Below are 19,335 nucleotides of genomic sequence, written 5' to 3' on the forward strand. Positions count from 1 at the left end.
GAGGTGGCTGCTGGGAGGAGCTATAGGAGGACGGGCTCATTGTAACGGCTAGAATGTTAAATAATGGAACGTAGTCAACAGGGTTTTAAATATGTTTGATTCCATTCAACATCCAACTGCCTTGTTCTATCAACAGACTGAAGGACCCCGGTCTGTTTGTACAGTGTGTGTGACTGTCTGTGAGCTCACCCTTGTAGAAGGCCGTGGGTCCCTCTTTGGTGGCCATGGTCCAGGCAACGTTGATGGCACTCTTATACTGGCCCGGCGGAGAGTTCATGTATCGTGTCTTCACCACGTCCACGGAGAGGCAATGCAGGTGGTAACGAAGCGGCGCAAACGCAGAGCAAAATGGCACGGGAGGTTATCTGTGGGAAAACGGTCATCACAAGCCCTTTTGAAACACTGTCACAAAGATATCAATGGGCACCTATTTTCAGTATGATTAACGATTTTAGATTTTGTGGATACCATGTTTGTAAAAGTCGACTAGCCAGCTAACTAATTCGACCAAAAAGTGCAATTCGTTTCAATAGCCTGTATTTCAAACTCAACTTGCTAGCAAGCTAGCAATGACCAGTGCTAATTTTGTTTCCATAGAAATAGAATGAGAACATATTGCTATGGTGAATCCATTATGACACGTATAACTAATCATAGTTTAAAAGATTGAACCTTAGATGAACTAGTTGATAAACACAGATGTATGACAGAAATGCTGACACTGAAGTTAATGTTCAAGTAGTGCCATGCAGATACACTGTACTGTATAAAGGCCTCTGTCTCAAGGCCTGCAGGAACCCATATCTCTGTTTTATACCGCTTTGTTGTGAAAGGTGCAATAAAATCCATTAGATAAATGTTAGCTCCTGTTATTCCATAGCTGGACAGAATATTATGTACCAATATGTATACTGTTATCAGGCTTTCAAGACACATGAAGGACAAAAGAGCGAGCGGGCATGTGGACTTCTGCCCAGTCAGCTGTCTCGCTGTGACTGTATGCACCAATAGCACCCACTCACCTGACAACAGGTTGTGCCTAAGAAGGCCTCCTTGATGAGGTCATAGGTCACAAGCTCTGTGGCAGTTGACCAAGGCGTTCCTAGTGATGTTGGGTAGACAGCCTGGAGTGAACAAGAAGCAGGTCGGTTGGTTATAACCCCAATAGTTTATACCAGAATTAAACCACTAGTCTATCATTAGTAAAATGCCCTAGAAAATCAACAACCTGCAAAGCCAAGCTTTATTTTCAGATGCACTCTAGTTCTGTCCTAGGGATCATCAACTTTGCAACATCTGCTCCAATCAATATCTGTAAGTCCCTGACATTGGATGACAGTGACATACTGCCATAGACAACAATCTTTGGACTTTTCTATGCAAACAGTTCCACTACGGACAAACACAATCAATGGGGCTCAAGGTTAGCAGCAACACAACCAACACAACCAACACAACCAACACAAGCCAGATTGGTGTTACTGGCAAATCAACCGATGGGGCCCAGGGTTGTACTGACTAACCTTTCCAGAGCCCGCGGATGCCCTCGTGGGTTGAAAATGTGTTTGTAGGCCTGCATGGTGCCCGTGTAGCGACGAGCCACCCCGGTCAGGTTGACCTGGGCCTGGAAGCGGACCTTCACCACGTCAGTGGGCTGGGCGAAAGACACAGCCATGGCCCTGTGGTGCAGCGGCCAAGATACGGATACCAATATTTGCAGCTGGGATAGGACAGGGGCAGAGGGGGTAAGAGGGTTGTTAAGTACTGAAAGGATGATGATTGAGGTACTATATGATGCTTCTTCTCTTGGTACAAAATATGTAACATATCACAGATTATTCTCCGATGAATAACTGTTATCCTAATTTACTGTCTGCTCCATCAGAGTAGAAGTTTTTGACGTTGTCATAGAAGCCGATCCTGATGGAGGCAAAGCACATCTGTCTCTGTAAGCCGCCACCAGACCGTTATACAGCGACCTGGGCCCCCTCCGTCCGGATCATGGTACTGATTGTCCCAAACACCCCCTGTAGCGGATGCCCTTGGTAGCTTCCGACGCCACCTTCTTCCCTGAATCTGGGTGTCCACAAGTGTCAGTGTTAACGGAGGTCCCCACAAGAATCAGTGTTACAGGAGGTGCCAGTAAATTCAGTGTTACAAGGAGGTCAGACTTAAGTCTTCAGGGGCTGGGAGTGGACAGTGAACCATTACCTGGAGTCTGACTTTGGCTGTATCCAGGGGAAAAGGTGACCAGGTCAGCGATGCAGGCCGTGAGCCAGCACTCAGCAGCTTCACCCCCAGGGTAGGGGGTGTATCGGAGGGCTTCATTCCACCATGGTCCCTGGTACTGCAGACAGTGAAGGAGGAAGAGGGAAGGATGTCAACCCTGCCGCATCTATTCTCTCTTACCATCCTGGAATTTAGGAAAATGCTGTGCATACTTAGGAAATTGTTGGGTAAATATGCCGGTCAATTTGTTGATTCGGTTTCAAAAGTACAATAGCCTGTGCAGTGTGTAGACTATTGTTGTGGCAGGAGGGATTTTGTGATATTGAAAACACATTACATCATAATAACAACTGAACAGCATTGATTATAATAATCTATACAATCAACCAGATCAAATAAACATCAGTTATATATAGGGGTGGGTTGCACCAACATGGATTACTCAAACTGGGTTTAATCAAGGTTTAAACTGGGTTATCAAGGTCATTAACTGGGTTTAATCAAGGTTTATTAACTGGTTAATCAAGGTTTAAGTATTAATCTTGTTGCACCACATTTTAAACCTAGTTTTAAATTAATCTTAGTTCATTTAACCTTCTCTAAACTAAGTTTAATTTTGTTCTTAGTTTAAATCTTCTTCTCCATTGTTTTAAAATAATTTAAACTGTAGATAAGGGATTATTCTAAACTGCTCCTGCAGGAGGTTTAAATTGATAAAATGTCGTGTATGTGCTTTATTATCAGTGTGATTAATGCTCTTGTGGATAACATGATTGCAAAAGTCACTAGCCAGCTAACTAATTTGACCAAAAGTATAGTTTTAAGCCTGTATTTCAAACTTAATTTGCTAGCTAGCTAGCTAGCAAGCTAGCAATGACCAGTGCAAATTTGTTTCCATAGAAATAGAATGAGAACATATTGCTATGGTGAATCCATTATGACACGTGTAACTAATCATAGTTTAAAGATGAAACTTAGATGAACTAATCCAGGTTTAAAATTAAATGGTGCACACATCTCAAAAAATACCAAGATTTACAAAACCTATATTAGGTCTAATCAACAACAACAAAAACTTCAACCATGTTGGTCAAATCAAATCAAATAGTTTTGGTCACATACACATGGTTAGCAGATGTTATTCCGAGTGTAGCGAAATCTAACAGGTAATATCTGAGAGTACTTACATTGTTATTAATCTGGTTTACTGCAGGAACTGAGAGCCCAAACTACAGTCCCAGGGAGCCAGCCCTAACCCTGAAACAAGGAGTTGTGCATCCTCTATTTTTTCGATTTTTTACTGACTTGCCACAGAGAGAGGCGTTACTGTGTACAGGAGCACGGGCCAAACCAAAGTCCACTCACTGTCAAGAAAGTCAACGTCCAAATCAACCCTACAGCAGCACACAGCTTCTAACATTTGTGAAAAACAACACATTTCCAGTACATTACGTTGTAACTACAATGCAACATTTAATGGGAATATTTCATTAATCCAGTGCAATATGGCAACATTCACCACTCATTGTGTAATGGTACCTTTTGGTACCTTTTGTCATAAACTCAGCAAAAAAAGAAACGTCCTCTCACTGTCAACTGCATTTATTTTCAGCAAACTTAACATGTGTAAATATTTGTATGAACATAACAAGATTCAACAACTGAGACATAAACTGAACAAGTTCACAGACATGTAACTAACATAAATGGAATAATGTGTCCCTGAACAAAAGGGGGTCAAAATCAAAAGTAACAGTCAGTATCTGGTGTGGCCACCAGCTGCATTAAGTACTGCAGTGCATCTCCTCCTCATGGACTGCACCAGATTTGCCAGTTCTTGCTGTGAGATGTTACCCCCACTCTTCCACCAAGGCACCTGTAAGTTCCTGGACATTTCTGCGCGGAATGGCCCTAGCCTCCCCCTCCGATCCAACAGGTCCCAGACGTGCTCAATGGGATTGAGATCTGGGCTCTTTGCTGGCCATGGCAGAACTCGGGGCAGTTGTTGTTGTTGCCATCCTGTACATGTCCCGCAGGTGTGATGTTCGGATGTACCGATCTTTGCAGGTGTTGTTACACGTGCTCCGCCACTGCGAGGACGATCAGTCTGTCCGTCCTGTAGTGCTGTCTTAGACGTCTCACAGTACGGACATTGCAATTTATTGCCCTGGCCACATCTGCAGTCCTCATGCCCCTTGCAGCATGCCTAAGGCACGTTCACGCAGATGAGCAGGGACCCTGGCATCTTTATTTTGGTGTTTTCAGAGTCAGTAGAAAGGCCTCTTTAGTGTCCTACGTTTTCATAACTGTGACCTTAATTGCCTACGTCTGTAAGCTGTTAGTGTCTAACGACCGTTCCACAGGTGCATGTTCATTCATTGTTTATGGTTCATTGAACAAGCATGGAAAACAGTGTTATTTGGATTTTTACGAATTATCTTTGAAAGACAGGGTCCTGAAATTGACGTTTCTTTTTTTGCTGAGTTTACATAGCTATCTACCACAGAGTATTTGGAACCACTGGGGCTCTTTTACTCTGTTCACCCCACAGCTACCGCAGACCTATATGAATAGCAGAAGTATCAGTAACACAAGATGGGTTTACTGAATGTAATCATTCACTTCATTACCCAATATGTTGCTTATCTACAACATGTCTACCAATACATCAGTAACGTGCAGGGGACCCATCGTACCAGCTTCGAGAGCCTTGTCTAAGCTCTCAGCACTAGGAGTTAGGGTGTGAAGGACAGGGCTTAAGGGGGGAGAGTTTTAATTGGCTAACAGCCAGATTCATGACAGTCTGTCAAAAGGTAACTGGTGTTCCTGATGAAATTGTGACAGACCAGGTGAGATAGTTGGCTTTTAATTTCGATTTGGCTGCCTATTGATAAAGAGGTTTAAACATACCAGGCTGTAGTGTTCAGTCTGGTTTAACCAACCACTATGAACAATTTTATTTTTTAGGGGGACAAAATGTTTGAGCACATGTTGGAATGGACTGATGTCCCAGAGCCGTTCAAATCGTAATGCTGAAGTGGGTGAGAGGTTTGCCTCTCGGTCAATATGCAGAGGTGACAGAAGTGGGAGGGTTGTGACGTGAACTAGGGACTAAGGTCAAAGGGACTGATAAGAGTATTGCCTTACAGCAGGGTGTTTTTCCAGCTCTCCCTCTTCAGCTCAGCTACCTAGAAACGCCACCTTCTTATGTAAAAGACTTAGAAAAAATTGCCCTGGGCCTCCCGAGTGGCGCAGCGATCTAAGGCAACTGCATCGCAGTGCTAGAGGTGTCACTACAGACCCGGGTTCGATTCCGTGCTGTATCACACCGGCCATTGATCGGAGTCCCATAGGGCGGCACAAATTTGGGCCAGCATCATCCGGGTTTGGGGGGGGGGCTGCTAGCTAGCATTAGTTTGAATACGGTATAAAACTATCTTTTTGGGCAATTAGTAGCTGGCTAGTGCTTTGCATCATGGTTCCCAAGAGCTAATCAACTGATAAAGCACATACACTGACATTTTGGCTCATCGCGCTCTAGCGACTACTTGTGGCGGGCTGAGCGCCCCATGCTGACCCCGGTCGTCAGTTGAACAGTTTCCTCAGGCACATTGGTGCGGCTAGCTTCCGGGTGTTAAGAAGCGCGGTTAGGCTGACCACCCAGATTCATGGTAAACACACAGGAATGAAGACTTGATAACAGAACATTATTGGTTAACGTATTACCCCTGTGGAAAAAGAGGAAAACCGGTGGAGTATAAACAGAAAACAATCCTGAAAGCAAGAGGGAATTGAGGACATTGTTTGCTACCATACATAAGACTATGCACCTACCGTATAGGCTCTGGGATGAATGGTAAAACCCCCCCGCTATAATTCAGCATCATACATTATGATTAATTAGATGTTTATGATTTAATAGATCAAATTCTATCCTAACACAGAACATTATTTAAAATCCAGTGTTCTACATCAGTTTCCCAAAGTCGGTCCTGAATCAAGTGTGTAGTGCAGAGAGAAACACGTGTACCCAGGGGGGCCCCAGGACCGAGTTTGGGAAACCCTGTTCTACATTCTAATGACCTTTGAATCCATATATTTAGGGACATGATGCGTTTGCTCAGGTCCTGGGATGAACAATATTACATAACTGCAGTAAAAGGAGGACAGAGAATGACGTATTAGCAGCCAGTTACAACTAGACGTCAGTTAAACACTTCAACCCAATCCATTACTACGTTAATGGATTAATCATTGCTAGAGAATGTGCCCATATGCATTACAATGGCAAGCTCTTATTGGTCAACCCGAACCACACCCCCAAGCGTCTGCAGAGCAGCACAGCAATAAGAAGAAAGCGAGAGATTTCACAAACCACCTTTGTGTGACAAAGTCTCTATTCAGCATGTCTCACGCTGACACTGCGCACCATTGTCAAAGCTAGAGAACTGCAAAGATGTTAGCCATTAACCCATCGCTTCCTTTTACTGAAAGGTTGAAAAGAGAAAGGTATTTGCAGTGGTGGCATCAGAGATGGAAGAGATATTCTACTCCCTTATTTTTGTTTCATTGGGTCAATGAGCTGAGTAGACCAGACCCAAATGCTATCGCATTGTGTCTATGGGAGAGCCACCCCCTTAAGTAGACAGAACTGACCATTCTTTCAATGGTAAACAGCCTGAGTGAAGCATCTTTCATCTTTGGAGGCATTACAGGATATTGGGTCTGATTCTGGAACATCCTCTTCTCCACTAGAGGGTGCTCTGTCTCCATCTCTGTATAGATATGTCTTCCCCTCTCAATGTCGAAACTGAGCTTATCAATATTTATCCCAGGCAACCCTAATTGATGAATACCATAAAGAGACATGAGACATTTTTAATATGTTGCGTAGGACCGTTCATTCTACACTTTTTAATTAGTTGAAGTGGTACACTTAAAATCATGACCTTTGTACATGACAAAATCCTTCACATTGGAACAAAAAAAATATAAAAACAGCGTAAAAATATACAGAGCAAAAAGTTCTAAACATTGCTAAAAAAAAAAGAAGCTTTTGGAGTGTGCTGACGATGAGTGCAGGAGTGGCACAGAAAAAAGGCAGACAACATGCTTATGGAATTAAAAAGGGAAGATGTTGTAAATGTAATTTGTTCCTGATAAAACAAAGTGCGTGTGCTCTACAGTTCAGTATGCAGGCTAAGCTACCACACAAATTAAATCTAAACAGTGCTTTCCTTAGTGAATTTACAGAAGTACATCTAGTCAGATAAAGCTTTCACCACCATTCATATTTCATTCCAGTGCAAGTGTGGGTTATCCTGAAGAGGCTGCAACTAATCTTTCCAACTCTAGAAGTACAGTCACTTCTTCATTGTAGCTAACAGATGCTACCTGTCTTACCCATTGTTTCTAGTGTAAATTAGCGGCTAATAGATTAGCAGCGAGTAACACTGCACCACAGATTGCTGTTAGCCTCTAACTCATTAGCCGSTAGGCTAATGGACTAACAGAACTCTACAACGACTGAGCAGTGTTTTCCTCGGYGACTGTGACAGGCCACTCCTGGACMGGGCTGGTGGTCTGTAAGACTTAKACATCATGATACGTAGTAGTCTAACTGGTTTAGCGATTATTAGTAACATGTATACATGACTTCATATAAAGTACAGCAAGCTCAGCTAATACATGTACAGTACACACCACATCTCTGCCTGAATTCCTTTTGAGGTCAAAGGTCAAAACGGTCAATAAAGCCCTTTTTGTCCTTCCCTGGTCCCTCTGCTGAACAGAATCTTCTAACCCTAAAGATAAAACAGGTTGTTGACATCTGGTAAAATACATTGCTAAGAGCAGTTTTTTTTCTTTTTTTCTTTTTTTAACTCTTTCAGTATTGCCACACATGTTAGACTTCAGTTCTAGCAGACTGTCTTCTTGTCACCCAACAAAGAGGAGAAGACTGGGTTCTCACGTACATTTACATGACATGTTTCCCTGTTTTCCGAAGCAGTCAACCTACAGAGCAAGAGTCAGTCTCTAAATTCTCTCTTTTCCATTGAGGCATTAGTTACAAGACAGGGAAATCTCATAGTCGCTAGGGAACAGTAGGGAGCACCCCACTTTCCTCACATTCTTGGCATTGGTGATACGTGCGGCCACTCCACTGGCTTCTCAAAGTAAAGCACCAGGGGCTGCTAGTGAGCACCGATGCCAGGAACTGCTCAAAGGTGATGGCCCAGTCTTTATCTATGCTGGTGCTGTGAGGCAGCCCCCATCTCTGCCATGGGGCCCACCTTCACCGTGAGGCCCGTTCCTCCCCTCCACCATGGGGCCTGTTCTCGCTGCGCACAGGACCGTGTCGTCATTAATGTCCTCGCAGTGAAGCTTGTCGTCGAGCTCATGGGAGCCGCCGCTGAGCACAGAGTAGGACGAAATGGACGTGTCGTCTTTGGTCTCGTCATCTGGATGAGCATGGAGGACGATGTCCCTGTGTCCTTCGGGGACGAGTCCTCCAGCTTAATGTCCTCCATGGCAGACAGCTGCTCACCCTTGCCGTCCCTCTTCGCAGGGCCACACGGCCTGCCTGGCTCTCCTCCCCCTCTCCCTGGCCCCTTTGCTGGAAGACACCCCAGGCTTGGTCCCTCCATCTTGGGCTGGCCACTGGTTTTGGCCTCCTCTGGATCGTCCTGGTCCTGCTCCTCCTGGTCCTTGGAATGGCAGAAGAGCTTGCCCACCTCGCCCATCTCCAGCAGCAGGCTGGTGACGGTGGCCGTGGCGTGGTACAGCTCCTGCTCCTGGGCGTCCTCGCTGAACATGTTGTACAGTGTCTTGCACAGCTCTATGAACTGGCTCTGAAGGAGAGAGAGGGGAAGACATACAGGTTAGACTGGGAAGGAAGATGAGGTAGATTCATTGGACGACACACAACTTCATACACAGCCACATTGATCAAGTGGACTCCACTGACTACCCCTGAGGAGGTGGAGTGGTTATTAATGCTTTTACCTGGTTGAGTTTGGGCAGATCCTTCATGTTGTCCAGCTTGTTCTTGGTGCCCTGGTTCCACAGCCTCAGGTAGTGGCGGTAGTCAGGGGTGTGCAGTTTCTTCACTGTAGAAACAGAGGTGGCCGTTAAGAGTTAAGCTAGCAGCCTGGCACGCTTTGACTATTTATAGGAGGCCATGACAACAACTAATGTATGTGTTGTTGTCAGGAGACAGTGTTAAATGAATTAGAGAACATGCACAAATAATGCCCTCAATAAACTGAAGTGGCATGCAGGCCTAGCTTGGGGACCATTTAACATGCGACACTTCCAGTTGCACTTTGAAACTGTTCAATTTCTATTAGGAATCTATTGCTTTAATGGGAATGTTATTGTCTGGAAAATCAGTAAGTATATCGTCCCTAATCAGCAACCGTAGCACATTTTTGCCCCAAGAAAACATGATATATAGAAAAGTAACTGTGCTTCCCCTTTTCATCCCAGAGTTTTGGGATGTGTGCACACACGTGTGTGTGGAGTCAAATATGGTTTGAAATAATTTCAAATAGGAGGGAGATGAGAGAGAGAGCGAGAGGTGAGATGAGGGAGAGGGAGGAGGTGAGCTGAAAGAGGTGAGCTGAAAGAGAGGAGGAGGGAGAGAAAGGATGAAGATGTGAGGAGGGAGAAAGAGGTAGGGGCAAGATGAAGGTGGAAGGAGACTGCACCAGCAGAGGCCATACCACTGCCCCAGCCCTAAAGACCAACGTGGGTGCAAGTGTCTGGGCCTGTTGAGACACCAACAGGGACTGTACCTGAATGATCAGCTGAGAGCCCACCCCTCCTTGCCCTCTCTGTGAGTAGTAGCACCAGGTTTGGATTCAATTCCATTTCAGTGTAGTCAATTCAGGAAGATTTTTTTTCTCATAGGAGGAAATTAGGAAATTGGAATTGATATTGGATTTTTGTTTACTTCCTGTATTGACTGAGTTTAAATGGAATTGAACCCAACCTGTTAGCTACAGCTAACTTCCTTACAGTGAGATGAGTGTTCTTGAGGTACAGTAAATAAGGCCTTTGCAACAAAAAAAAGGAACATGAACAGTAGACTTGTGGCTTAAGGTACTATCATTTAGATTGGAGCATTTACAAACTAGCGATAGATATCTATGTCTCATAACTGTTTTATAGCAGTGCGTACCTTTCTCAGTCTTGAACGTGACCCTGACAAAGCCATCATTTTTCTCGCTCTTGCACTTGGGGTCAAGGCCTGGAGGAAGGGAAGGTCAAGAGTGCAAAGGTCAAAGGACACATTAAGAAAGTTATCTGAAGAAAAAAAAAAAAAGGTGAGCGCCATGAGTGGAGTGTGACTGTGATTTTGGGCCATAAGGCTCTGGTCAACATTAGTGGACTATATAGGGAAAGGGTGCAATTTGGGGTGCAAACATTGTGTAACCTCTGGCGTGTTGATGAGGACATGGCCTACCATTGGAATTTCCGGGGTGATGTCCTCAAAGAAGTACTGGGTGGCCTCGAAGGCAGGTCTGGCTCCTCCTGCTCATGGGTCACCTCTGGGAGGGGACAGGAAGATACAACATTTTGGGCCTTATCATTTTTATTATAATTTGATAGCATTATAATAGCGCTTTCCAGATGCTCAAAGTGCTGTAAGGGGCGTTATCATAATGCCTCAAACACTGCAGTTGAAAAAGTGCAATATAAATTGATATCTTTATCATTATCTTTCCATCGAGGCTCACACATCCAATGTTTGATCATAAGTCTGAAATCATGCCTTTATCAGTCATTTCTGTATCTTTCTTGCTAAACATCTGTTAGTTCTCAACATATATCATTCTGCCAGAGACCATATTTCCAGGTTTCCTTGTGGCTGGCAAAGGAAAAAGCTAACCATCATTCCGAGAACAAAACAATAGCTGCTTCAGGCTTTGCTGTTATACAGGGAATTAACGGGAGCTGAGCCAGAGAGCCATGAAAGCTCTTCTGATTGAGAGGTAGATTTCCAGCCGAGTTAAAATATGCTGGTGAGTCTTGAGAAGGGAAGCTGCGGTTGGTGCTCCATATGCTCAACCAAGCGAGGGAGAGAACAAAATAATTCATCTTTCCTCCTTTACAGTAAATAAATCCAATCCCCTATCCTTAAAACAGCTCCCCTCACTCAGTTATGACAGCATATAGGAGTATAGATTCTCCTGGGACTTCTTTCCTCTCTGTAACAGTACACACACACATACTTACCAGGAATCACATGCATCTTGTACAGGAGCTTCAGTTTCTCAGTCAGATCCCGTGGCATAAAACACCTGAAATACACCATAGATGCGATAATTTGTCATAACATTTCATTATGTCTATATAGACTTAATATCATTTTGACCAGTTGCTACAATAATTTCAACTTCTATTGATACACCCCCTCACCCACCTCCACCATACATCACTCAGTCCACTAATAAACTCCGGAAATTAATCAGAGAGTCTCCGTTATGGTCCAGGAGCCTGAAGAAGCGCAGGGCCAGGGGGTCTGCGTGGGCCCGTTGACAGGGGCCCAGGGGAAGAGCAGGGAGAACAGCCCGCTGAACTGCTCCAGGTCGATGCGGTACTGCTCAGGTAGGGCAGGCTGGGGTCGTGGCGTCCGTGGGGTTGCTGCCACCGTTCCGCCCAATAGCAGCTGGTCAGGTGTTCCGCCTGGAGAATGAAGATGGTAGAAATAGATTTGATAGATTCAATTATAGAAATAGATTCAACAGGGTTTTAATGTGAATGAAAGAAATATTACATCTATATAGCAGTTTTCTAGAAAATGTTGAAGTATAAAGAAGCGAGGTGGAAGAGACAATGGTGATACCTATGCTAAATGTGGGAAAATGTGGTCGCCCACGGTGAGGAATGCATATAGATACGCTGAATTGCTTTGCACAATGTTTCTAATGGATAAGTACTTGATATCAACAGAGAACAATGTGAACATTGCACAACATTGGGTATTAAAAGTTCTCTACTTCTCACATCTTATACCAGCACCCCTGACCATAGAACTGTGCTGAAGTCTCATCCGTCTTTCTCCATGTCCTCTACAGGACTGAGCAGTGAGCGTCCGTTGTGTTAATGGATGAAGAGTAAAATGCTGTTGCCAGGGTTTTAGGTCTTGTCTCTATGGATATTAAGTCCGGCTCCAATTATAGCCATAATTCAGCGTTGCCGTGGCAGCAGGGCACTATGTGAGAGCTAGGAGAACTGAGACGCCTTCAGAGAAAGGGAGGCTGAGGAAAGCAATACAGGAAGAGATGAGTTCTTTAAGTTCCTATTGGTTAGAGGTCAGTTCCTTTAAGTTCTATTGGCTACAGCATGCTGTCACTCACCTTGAACAGAACGTAGAGCTCCTCCAGTTCGTCGATGCTGAAGCAGTCTCCGTGACAATGGTTCTGACTCTGAAGAGAAACAGTGGATTTAGGAGCTGTGTGAGGAGATCAGAACTAACCAGCATTGAATACAATCAGTAACACACACTCCTAAACCTCTAAAGAACATCCCTGAGTGCAGAAACAATGGCTTAAAATGACTTGAAATCCTCCACACCAACATCTGGTGTACATAAGTGTGTGTAATAGCAGGGGTCGTTACCACGTTGGCGTTTGGTGGTGTCCTCGATGGTCTGAATGACCCTTAGCCTCTGTTTGAAGCGATCTGCTCGATCACGTCTGCCGGATGGAGCAAACTTCTCAAACAGCAACACGGGACCGAGAGAGAGAGGTCAACACTGCTGCTATCCTACGGCTGGGATATTCACTGAGACTGCATAATCACCACCAGAGTAAAGGTCAAAACAGAGTGACAGTTCTACCAGTGAATACATATGGGTCTAGGAAGCAGGGTTTGGGCTGAATTCCATTTCAACTTAATTGACTGAATTGAAATGGAATTGACCCATCTCTGACAGATTGAAGGAATGATTGAATGACGGGTGGATGGGCAGTGCCCTGGTCATGGTGCGAAGACTCACCTCGTAGGAGCTGCGGACCAGCTTGAAATGTCCACCTCTGGGTGGGGATCCCATCGTCTGTCAGCAGGGAGTGCAGGTGGGGGATGGGAGGCAGGGTGCTGTCCTTATTGGTCACGCTGTCCAGGTACCTAACACACAATGTGTCACACAACCAAATCTTTATACTGACAGCTTATCAATATCAAGCTTAATTGAATTAAGAAGTGTTCTTATTGCAGTGTTTCAAAACAAGATGATCTCTCGTGTCACTTCGCCAACACAATTTGACCTTTGACCTGACTCATGGGGTCTGCTCTTTGAGTGAAAAACTAAAGTAGCATGACTGACCAGCAAACCCATGTTGAATGACCTATTGGTTATGGTTAGGATTAAGGTCAGGGCAAAGGTTAGTGTTTTAGTTTAGGTTCAGGTTAGGTTAGGTTCAGTGTTCCAGTCATGAGTTTGCCTACCAGTCATGTCCCTTTAGTCCATGGCTGTTCAATTCTGGTACTGCAGTGCTAAAACCCTTCTGGTTTCGTCAGACCTGGTGCACAAGGTGAATACAATTAACTACCAGGTAGAAAAAATCAAGAAGTGTTTTGCCCTCCAGGACCCGAAATTGAAAAGCTCTGTTTTAGTATCTTTGGCCCTTGTCGGTCTTCCCCCACCCGTCCTCACTTTCCCAGCACGGTCATGGCCTCTCCATCGTCCTTGGCCCCAGCAGCTGGTGGATGTTGGCGTGCAGCACGCTGAGCGCCAGCTGGAAGATGACTTTGATGCCCTCGTAGAAGAAGCAGTCGACCACACCACAGCACTCTCGAAGGGCATGACACTGAGGAACAGGGTGAGGAACCAGGAGAGGGAAATGGTAGAGATGACTCCCAGGTCCTGCATGCAGTCGTAGAGTTCAGGGACGTACTCCTGGCCAGCTCCTCAAAAACACACTGGTCTACCAGAGCTCCTGGAGAAGAGGAAGTGGGAGGTAGCAAGACAGAAAAAAAAGAGGCCTATGCGGACACTGATACAGTAAGAGGGAGAACGATGCCAACAGATATGCACAAAGACTGAGGGACACATACACAGATCTGAACACAAACATAAAATAGAGACACTGAGACCAAGTTAAAAACACAGAGGCAACACACCAGTCGACCACAAAGCCACCCATTGCCCTACTACACGCCTCATTCCAGAAGCTTCCAACTGACCTACGACCCTGGTGTTGTAGTAGTCAGGCAGCATCTGCTCACACAGAGCCACCAGCAGCCAGAAGGCCTCCTCCTCTTTAGCATACAGCAGCAGCACCGACGTCACAATGTTCATGGCCTAGGAAGAACCACCAAGATTATTCAGAATAATACATTCAACTTCTATAGCGTTTTTTCTTTACAGAATCTTAAAGCCCTTCAAAGAGCAAAAGAAGAGTCAAAATAAACAGCTATGTGACAGTAGGTCTTTTCAGCCTGAGTTAAACGTCTTCAGAGTTTCAAGCTGCCAACAGATGGACCGGCAGTCAAGAGGGAACCGCATGGCTTCGACCCGCAGGGGACAAAGATTAGGGACCCGCGGGGGAGTCAGGACAGCTATAGAAGTGGCAAACTATATGTGACTTAACCTTTTATAACTGAAGCGCAGTGTGAATGTTGTGTTGTAAAATAAGTGTGTGTGTGTAACAAGCTCTCACGGTCTCACTGCAGAATCAGATGTTTGTCCACAAACATAACATTTTGAAGATTAGGCATTCATTCCGAATGGTTAAGTTAAGGGTTACGGTTTGGGATAGACAAAAATAGTGCTTAGCACTGGGATTGAAACAGCGACTTTCAGAGCCAGAGCTCGTAGTTTACGCCCATCCGCCATCCCTGTCCACAGGACTTAAAGGTAATAGCGCCAACATTGCCCTAGAGGCAAGTTTTGAAGTAATCTCGTGACGTCCTGCTTACCTGGACGGACGTCTAATTGGCAGTGGATCTTGAGCGAAGGATGGTGCGTCTGTGTGCGTACACTAATTACCATGTGTGTATACTATATACCATGTGTGTACTGGGTAGCCTATGTTGGGGTTTCTGAAGGCATAGGCAGTAAGGACCCTTCGTAGGGCAGCGATCCCCTCTCGTTCTGGAAGGCTGGGTGTTCAGGGAGGGAGCGGTGCAGGTCTCTCTCGATCTCCTCCGTGGCCAGGTTGTACTTCCCCATAGACTTCTCTACCAGGTCCTCATAGTAGCCAGGGTGGGTCGCCATCTCATTGATCGCCCTGGGGGGGGGGGGTGGGGGGAGATATGTGACCACAGTTAGTATAGCGTTAACGAGGCCATTGGAACAGAACATCAGCCAATTGCTGTTTAAAAAAATTGGTCTGGTGAAACAAAGTTAATGTCAGGCCCACCTTTCAACCAACAGCCTTAGGAGAATTACTAACAAACGGATGTTCCAGTTTTCAGGGGGAAATGGAAAGAGAGCTGTGATGCGACTTCCGCATTTGGACGTTAACAAGGCAACGCTCCATCTGAACTCCTCATTTACTGGATTGGTTGAACAGTGCAGAAGAGAACCTCCCCCAAAGTTATGTTTTGATTCTCTTCAAGACCATATATGGATCTAGTTTCAGGCGTTTATTTTACATCTGGCTAAGTTAGGCTAGCATTGCAATGGCATTGCATATTCAATGTAATCAGTTTCAGAAATGGTTAGAGTGATGAAACCAGAGCTCAGACATGCCATTGCATCTCTACTAACGGACGGATGTGGCAAGCAGCCAGTAGACATGCAGTTGTAAGCCTTCCACTCTCACTTTAGGCAGAATCCCTTCTACACTGAAACCTTAGTGCCTTTATAGCCCTCCCCTCCCGTACTCCCAGCTGTGGAAGCAGCAACAACCACAGGCTAAACCATTAAGAGGGGGGGGGGGTCCTGGGTAAAAGTCTGTTGAATCAGAACACCCTCAAACTCACTCTTCTAGCGCAGTCAAACTCAGGCTTATCAACTGTTCCCACTGTGACAGTGAGTGGGAGTAGAGGGACAAGTATAGAGGTMMCATTCAAATGCTGCATCTTCTTCCACATAAAAACACAGCTAGCGAGCTTCGCCAACAGAGACGCTAGGCTAACATGTAAACACACCAGTCCCTCCAGGAAGTGCAGATGTATGGCTGCCATGGCGACTGCGGAAGGTACCACAAGTAGGTCACTAGGGGACGGAAAGAGCAGGTAGATAGTCGCTAATTGTTAGTGCTGTCGRGTGGGTGCAAGGCATTTCCTCCAGGAAGAAGAGGCTGAAGTATAAAACATTGTTTGGTGATCTRCGCAGTGACTCTCCCTGTAGGCCAACTGGTTCTTCAGGTTTATTTATATAGGTCAGCTTTTCACAGCTACGGTAGTCACAATGTAGGCCTACGTCTCTAACACAACCCCTACATAAGCTGCTGTGTTTGTAAAGCCTGGTTAAACCAGACTGACAGTGTTCAGTTTGGCGTACAGCTGTCTCTTATACACATCTAGATGTGTATAAGAGACAGGTGCTGTGTTTGTAAAGCCTGGTTAAACCAGACTGACAGTGTTCAGTTTGGCGTACAGTAAGCAGACTATAGAATGTGTGCTCTCACTGTAATATGCTGTAGCAGTGGACGTGAAGCACGCAGCCCAGTTACATGTTAGATACAGTAAGATACTGCTGCTCAGGCAGGAGATGGGAATGGAATGCGTTGCCAAGGCCAAGCTAATGCATGTTTAATGAGGCTACCCAAATCCATATGTACACTGAAAGAATAGCTAATATTTGACTGTCAATACTTCTAATACACCTGGATGATGACCCATTCTGTGCTCATACCACAAAAGGGGGTTTGGGAAAACCCAAAACTAAAATCTGATGTGTTTTTACTGTTGTTTTTCCTCCTGTGGTAACAATAACTATAGTAATGAGATGTGTGGTCCCACCACACGATGCTGAATGCAGGTTAGGAGTTGGTGTATGAGCACGTAGTACTGTCTATCTGTGGTCTTTATGTCGATTGTATACATCTTGGATGTTGTACATCATTTAGGTCTATACTCTTCCACAACTGCCCTCAAGTTTGCTGATAAGTCTCCCTCTACTTCAGGTCTTCAGTAAATACTTTAGCATGATTATTATCACAGGTCTCTGATCAGCTCTTATCATAAAGCACCACTGCATTAACTATCCTTACCCTGATCCTGGCATTGTTCTGCTCTCCACCAGTGTATTCTCAGTAAATATTAGTGTGGCATCTCATCACAGGTCTCGAACAGTTGTTATGATAAATTCATGATAATTGACTGCGTTAACAATCTCCTAATTCTGATCCTGAATCTGTCTCTCTCTCCTCTAGTTGTACTCCCAGCAGGGCTCTCTCCTCTCCAGCAGTCCCCAGCGCAGCAGTCTGGGCTCAGGAGGGCTCCTCCGAGGGTGAGCGCCAGTTTAACCTCAATGACAACAGCGTGCCCACCGCCACCCAGGCCTCATGACAATGTACCGCCGCCGCTCGCCGGAGGAGTTCAACCCCAAACTGGTACGGTCATTGAATGTCACGGAATATGCAGTTTCTGTTCACAATGTTGGGGGCTCCTGATGGCGCAGCGGTCTAAGGCACTGCATCTCAGTGCTAGAGGTGTCACTACAGGCCCTGGTTCGATTCCAGGCTGTATCACAACCGGCTGTGATTGGGAGTCCCATAGGGCGGTGCACAATTGGCCCAGCGTCGTCGGGTAGGAATGTCATTGTAAATACGAATTTGTTCTTAACTGACTTGCCTAGTTAAATAAACATGTGGTCGAACACAAGAAGATGCTCTATTGCTATAGTAGAGAATTGGAAAGATTGCACATGATTGATGGAACTGAACTGGGACTAAATGGAGTTAAACTCTTATTTACAGTGACAAAATATTGTAACAAACTGTAATTGCGTGTATATACTACTGCTGAATAAGACATTGGGAATCCAATTTTCTGCATGTAATAACCTGAGGCTTTCCCAAGCCTCAAATCAAATTGTTTTGCTTGCGTACACCTATTTTAGCAGATGTGATTGCGGGTATAGCGAAGTGCTTGTGATCCGAGCTCCAACAGTGCCGGTAATATCTAACAATACAAAACAAAGTTGCTTAGGAGCCAGAAACAGAGCGGCCATGTCTATCGGCCATCAGTGTCTCAACCTTGATCTAAAACAATGCTTGGGTTGCAGTCAGTGTGTTTCTGTTCCTGCTCTAACCTCCAGCTGGCTTTGCATTGCACAGTTCAAAGCCTGCAGGGAAGTTGCTTGATAGACCAATGGAGGGGGAGTGTGTGGAAAGTATATTAGATCCGAGTTAATTGAAGTAAATAAAGCCTTAATGAAGTTCCTCAACCTCTTGGGGAGTATTTGTGCTACATACGTCTGTGTCCAAAGTTAGAAATATTGTTTAGGCTTTGAAGGTTCTCTGGCTCGTTATTTTAATGAGGTGGGATTTTTTTTTTTGACTCCTACGAACCATCCTGCTCTCTCGAGTTTACATTCTGCGTGTATTGAAACAATGTAAGCGTGCCAGATTAGGATGGTTTGTACTAGGCTAGTCATTTTTATTTAATTTTTTTCTGCAGAGAAGTGGGGTTGGTGGCTCAGCTGTTACAAGGGTGTCTACTTTCTTTCTCTCGCTCTCTCTGTCCTTGAACATTCTGTAGTTCTTTCTAAGGGGAGCTTACTGGCATGAAAAGTGTCTCTTATGACATTTCTCTTTTTTTCTTTTTTCTAACACATGCAAGATTATTAACTGTCAATTTTAATTTTTCCCCAGGCCAAGGAGTTCCTGAAGGAACAGGCGTGGAGAAACACTTCACCGAGTACGGCCAGGGGGTGTTATGGACCGTACAGAGAAGACCAAGGACCTGGTGCTTAAAGGCATCCCAGAGAACATGAGGGGAGAGCTGTGGCTGCTCTTCTCTGGTGAGGCCAACAGTCGCACGCGTTCTCACAAACAGTCAGACGTGGGCATGATCTCACAATACACTCTCACATTCACTGTACATAGTCATTTGTATATGACATTATGCCCCCCGGTTCTTGACATTCATATACTCGACTTTCACTCATTCTGTATCTCCACAAGCGTGCTGATACACACACTC

General features: G+C 45.0%; 2 pseudogenes; both read right to left on the reverse strand.

The window, feature by feature from the left end:
• Positions 1 to 48: 48 nt before the first annotated feature.
• Positions 49 to 7,002, reverse strand: LOC112078969 (dicarboxylate carrier UCP2-like; annotated as a pseudogene).
• A 102-nt stretch (positions 7,003 to 7,104) lies between these two features.
• LOC112078970 (TBC1 domain family member 9-like) lies at positions 7,105 to 16,368 on the reverse strand (annotated as a pseudogene).
• Between the last annotated feature and the right edge of the window lie 2,967 nt (positions 16,369 to 19,335).

Source organism: Salvelinus sp. IW2-2015, unplaced genomic scaffold (genome assembly GCF_002910315.2).
Source record: "Salvelinus sp. IW2-2015 unplaced genomic scaffold, ASM291031v2 Un_scaffold6601, whole genome shotgun sequence".
NCBI classification, from domain to species: domain Eukaryota; kingdom Metazoa; phylum Chordata; class Actinopteri; order Salmoniformes; family Salmonidae; genus Salvelinus; species Salvelinus sp. IW2-2015.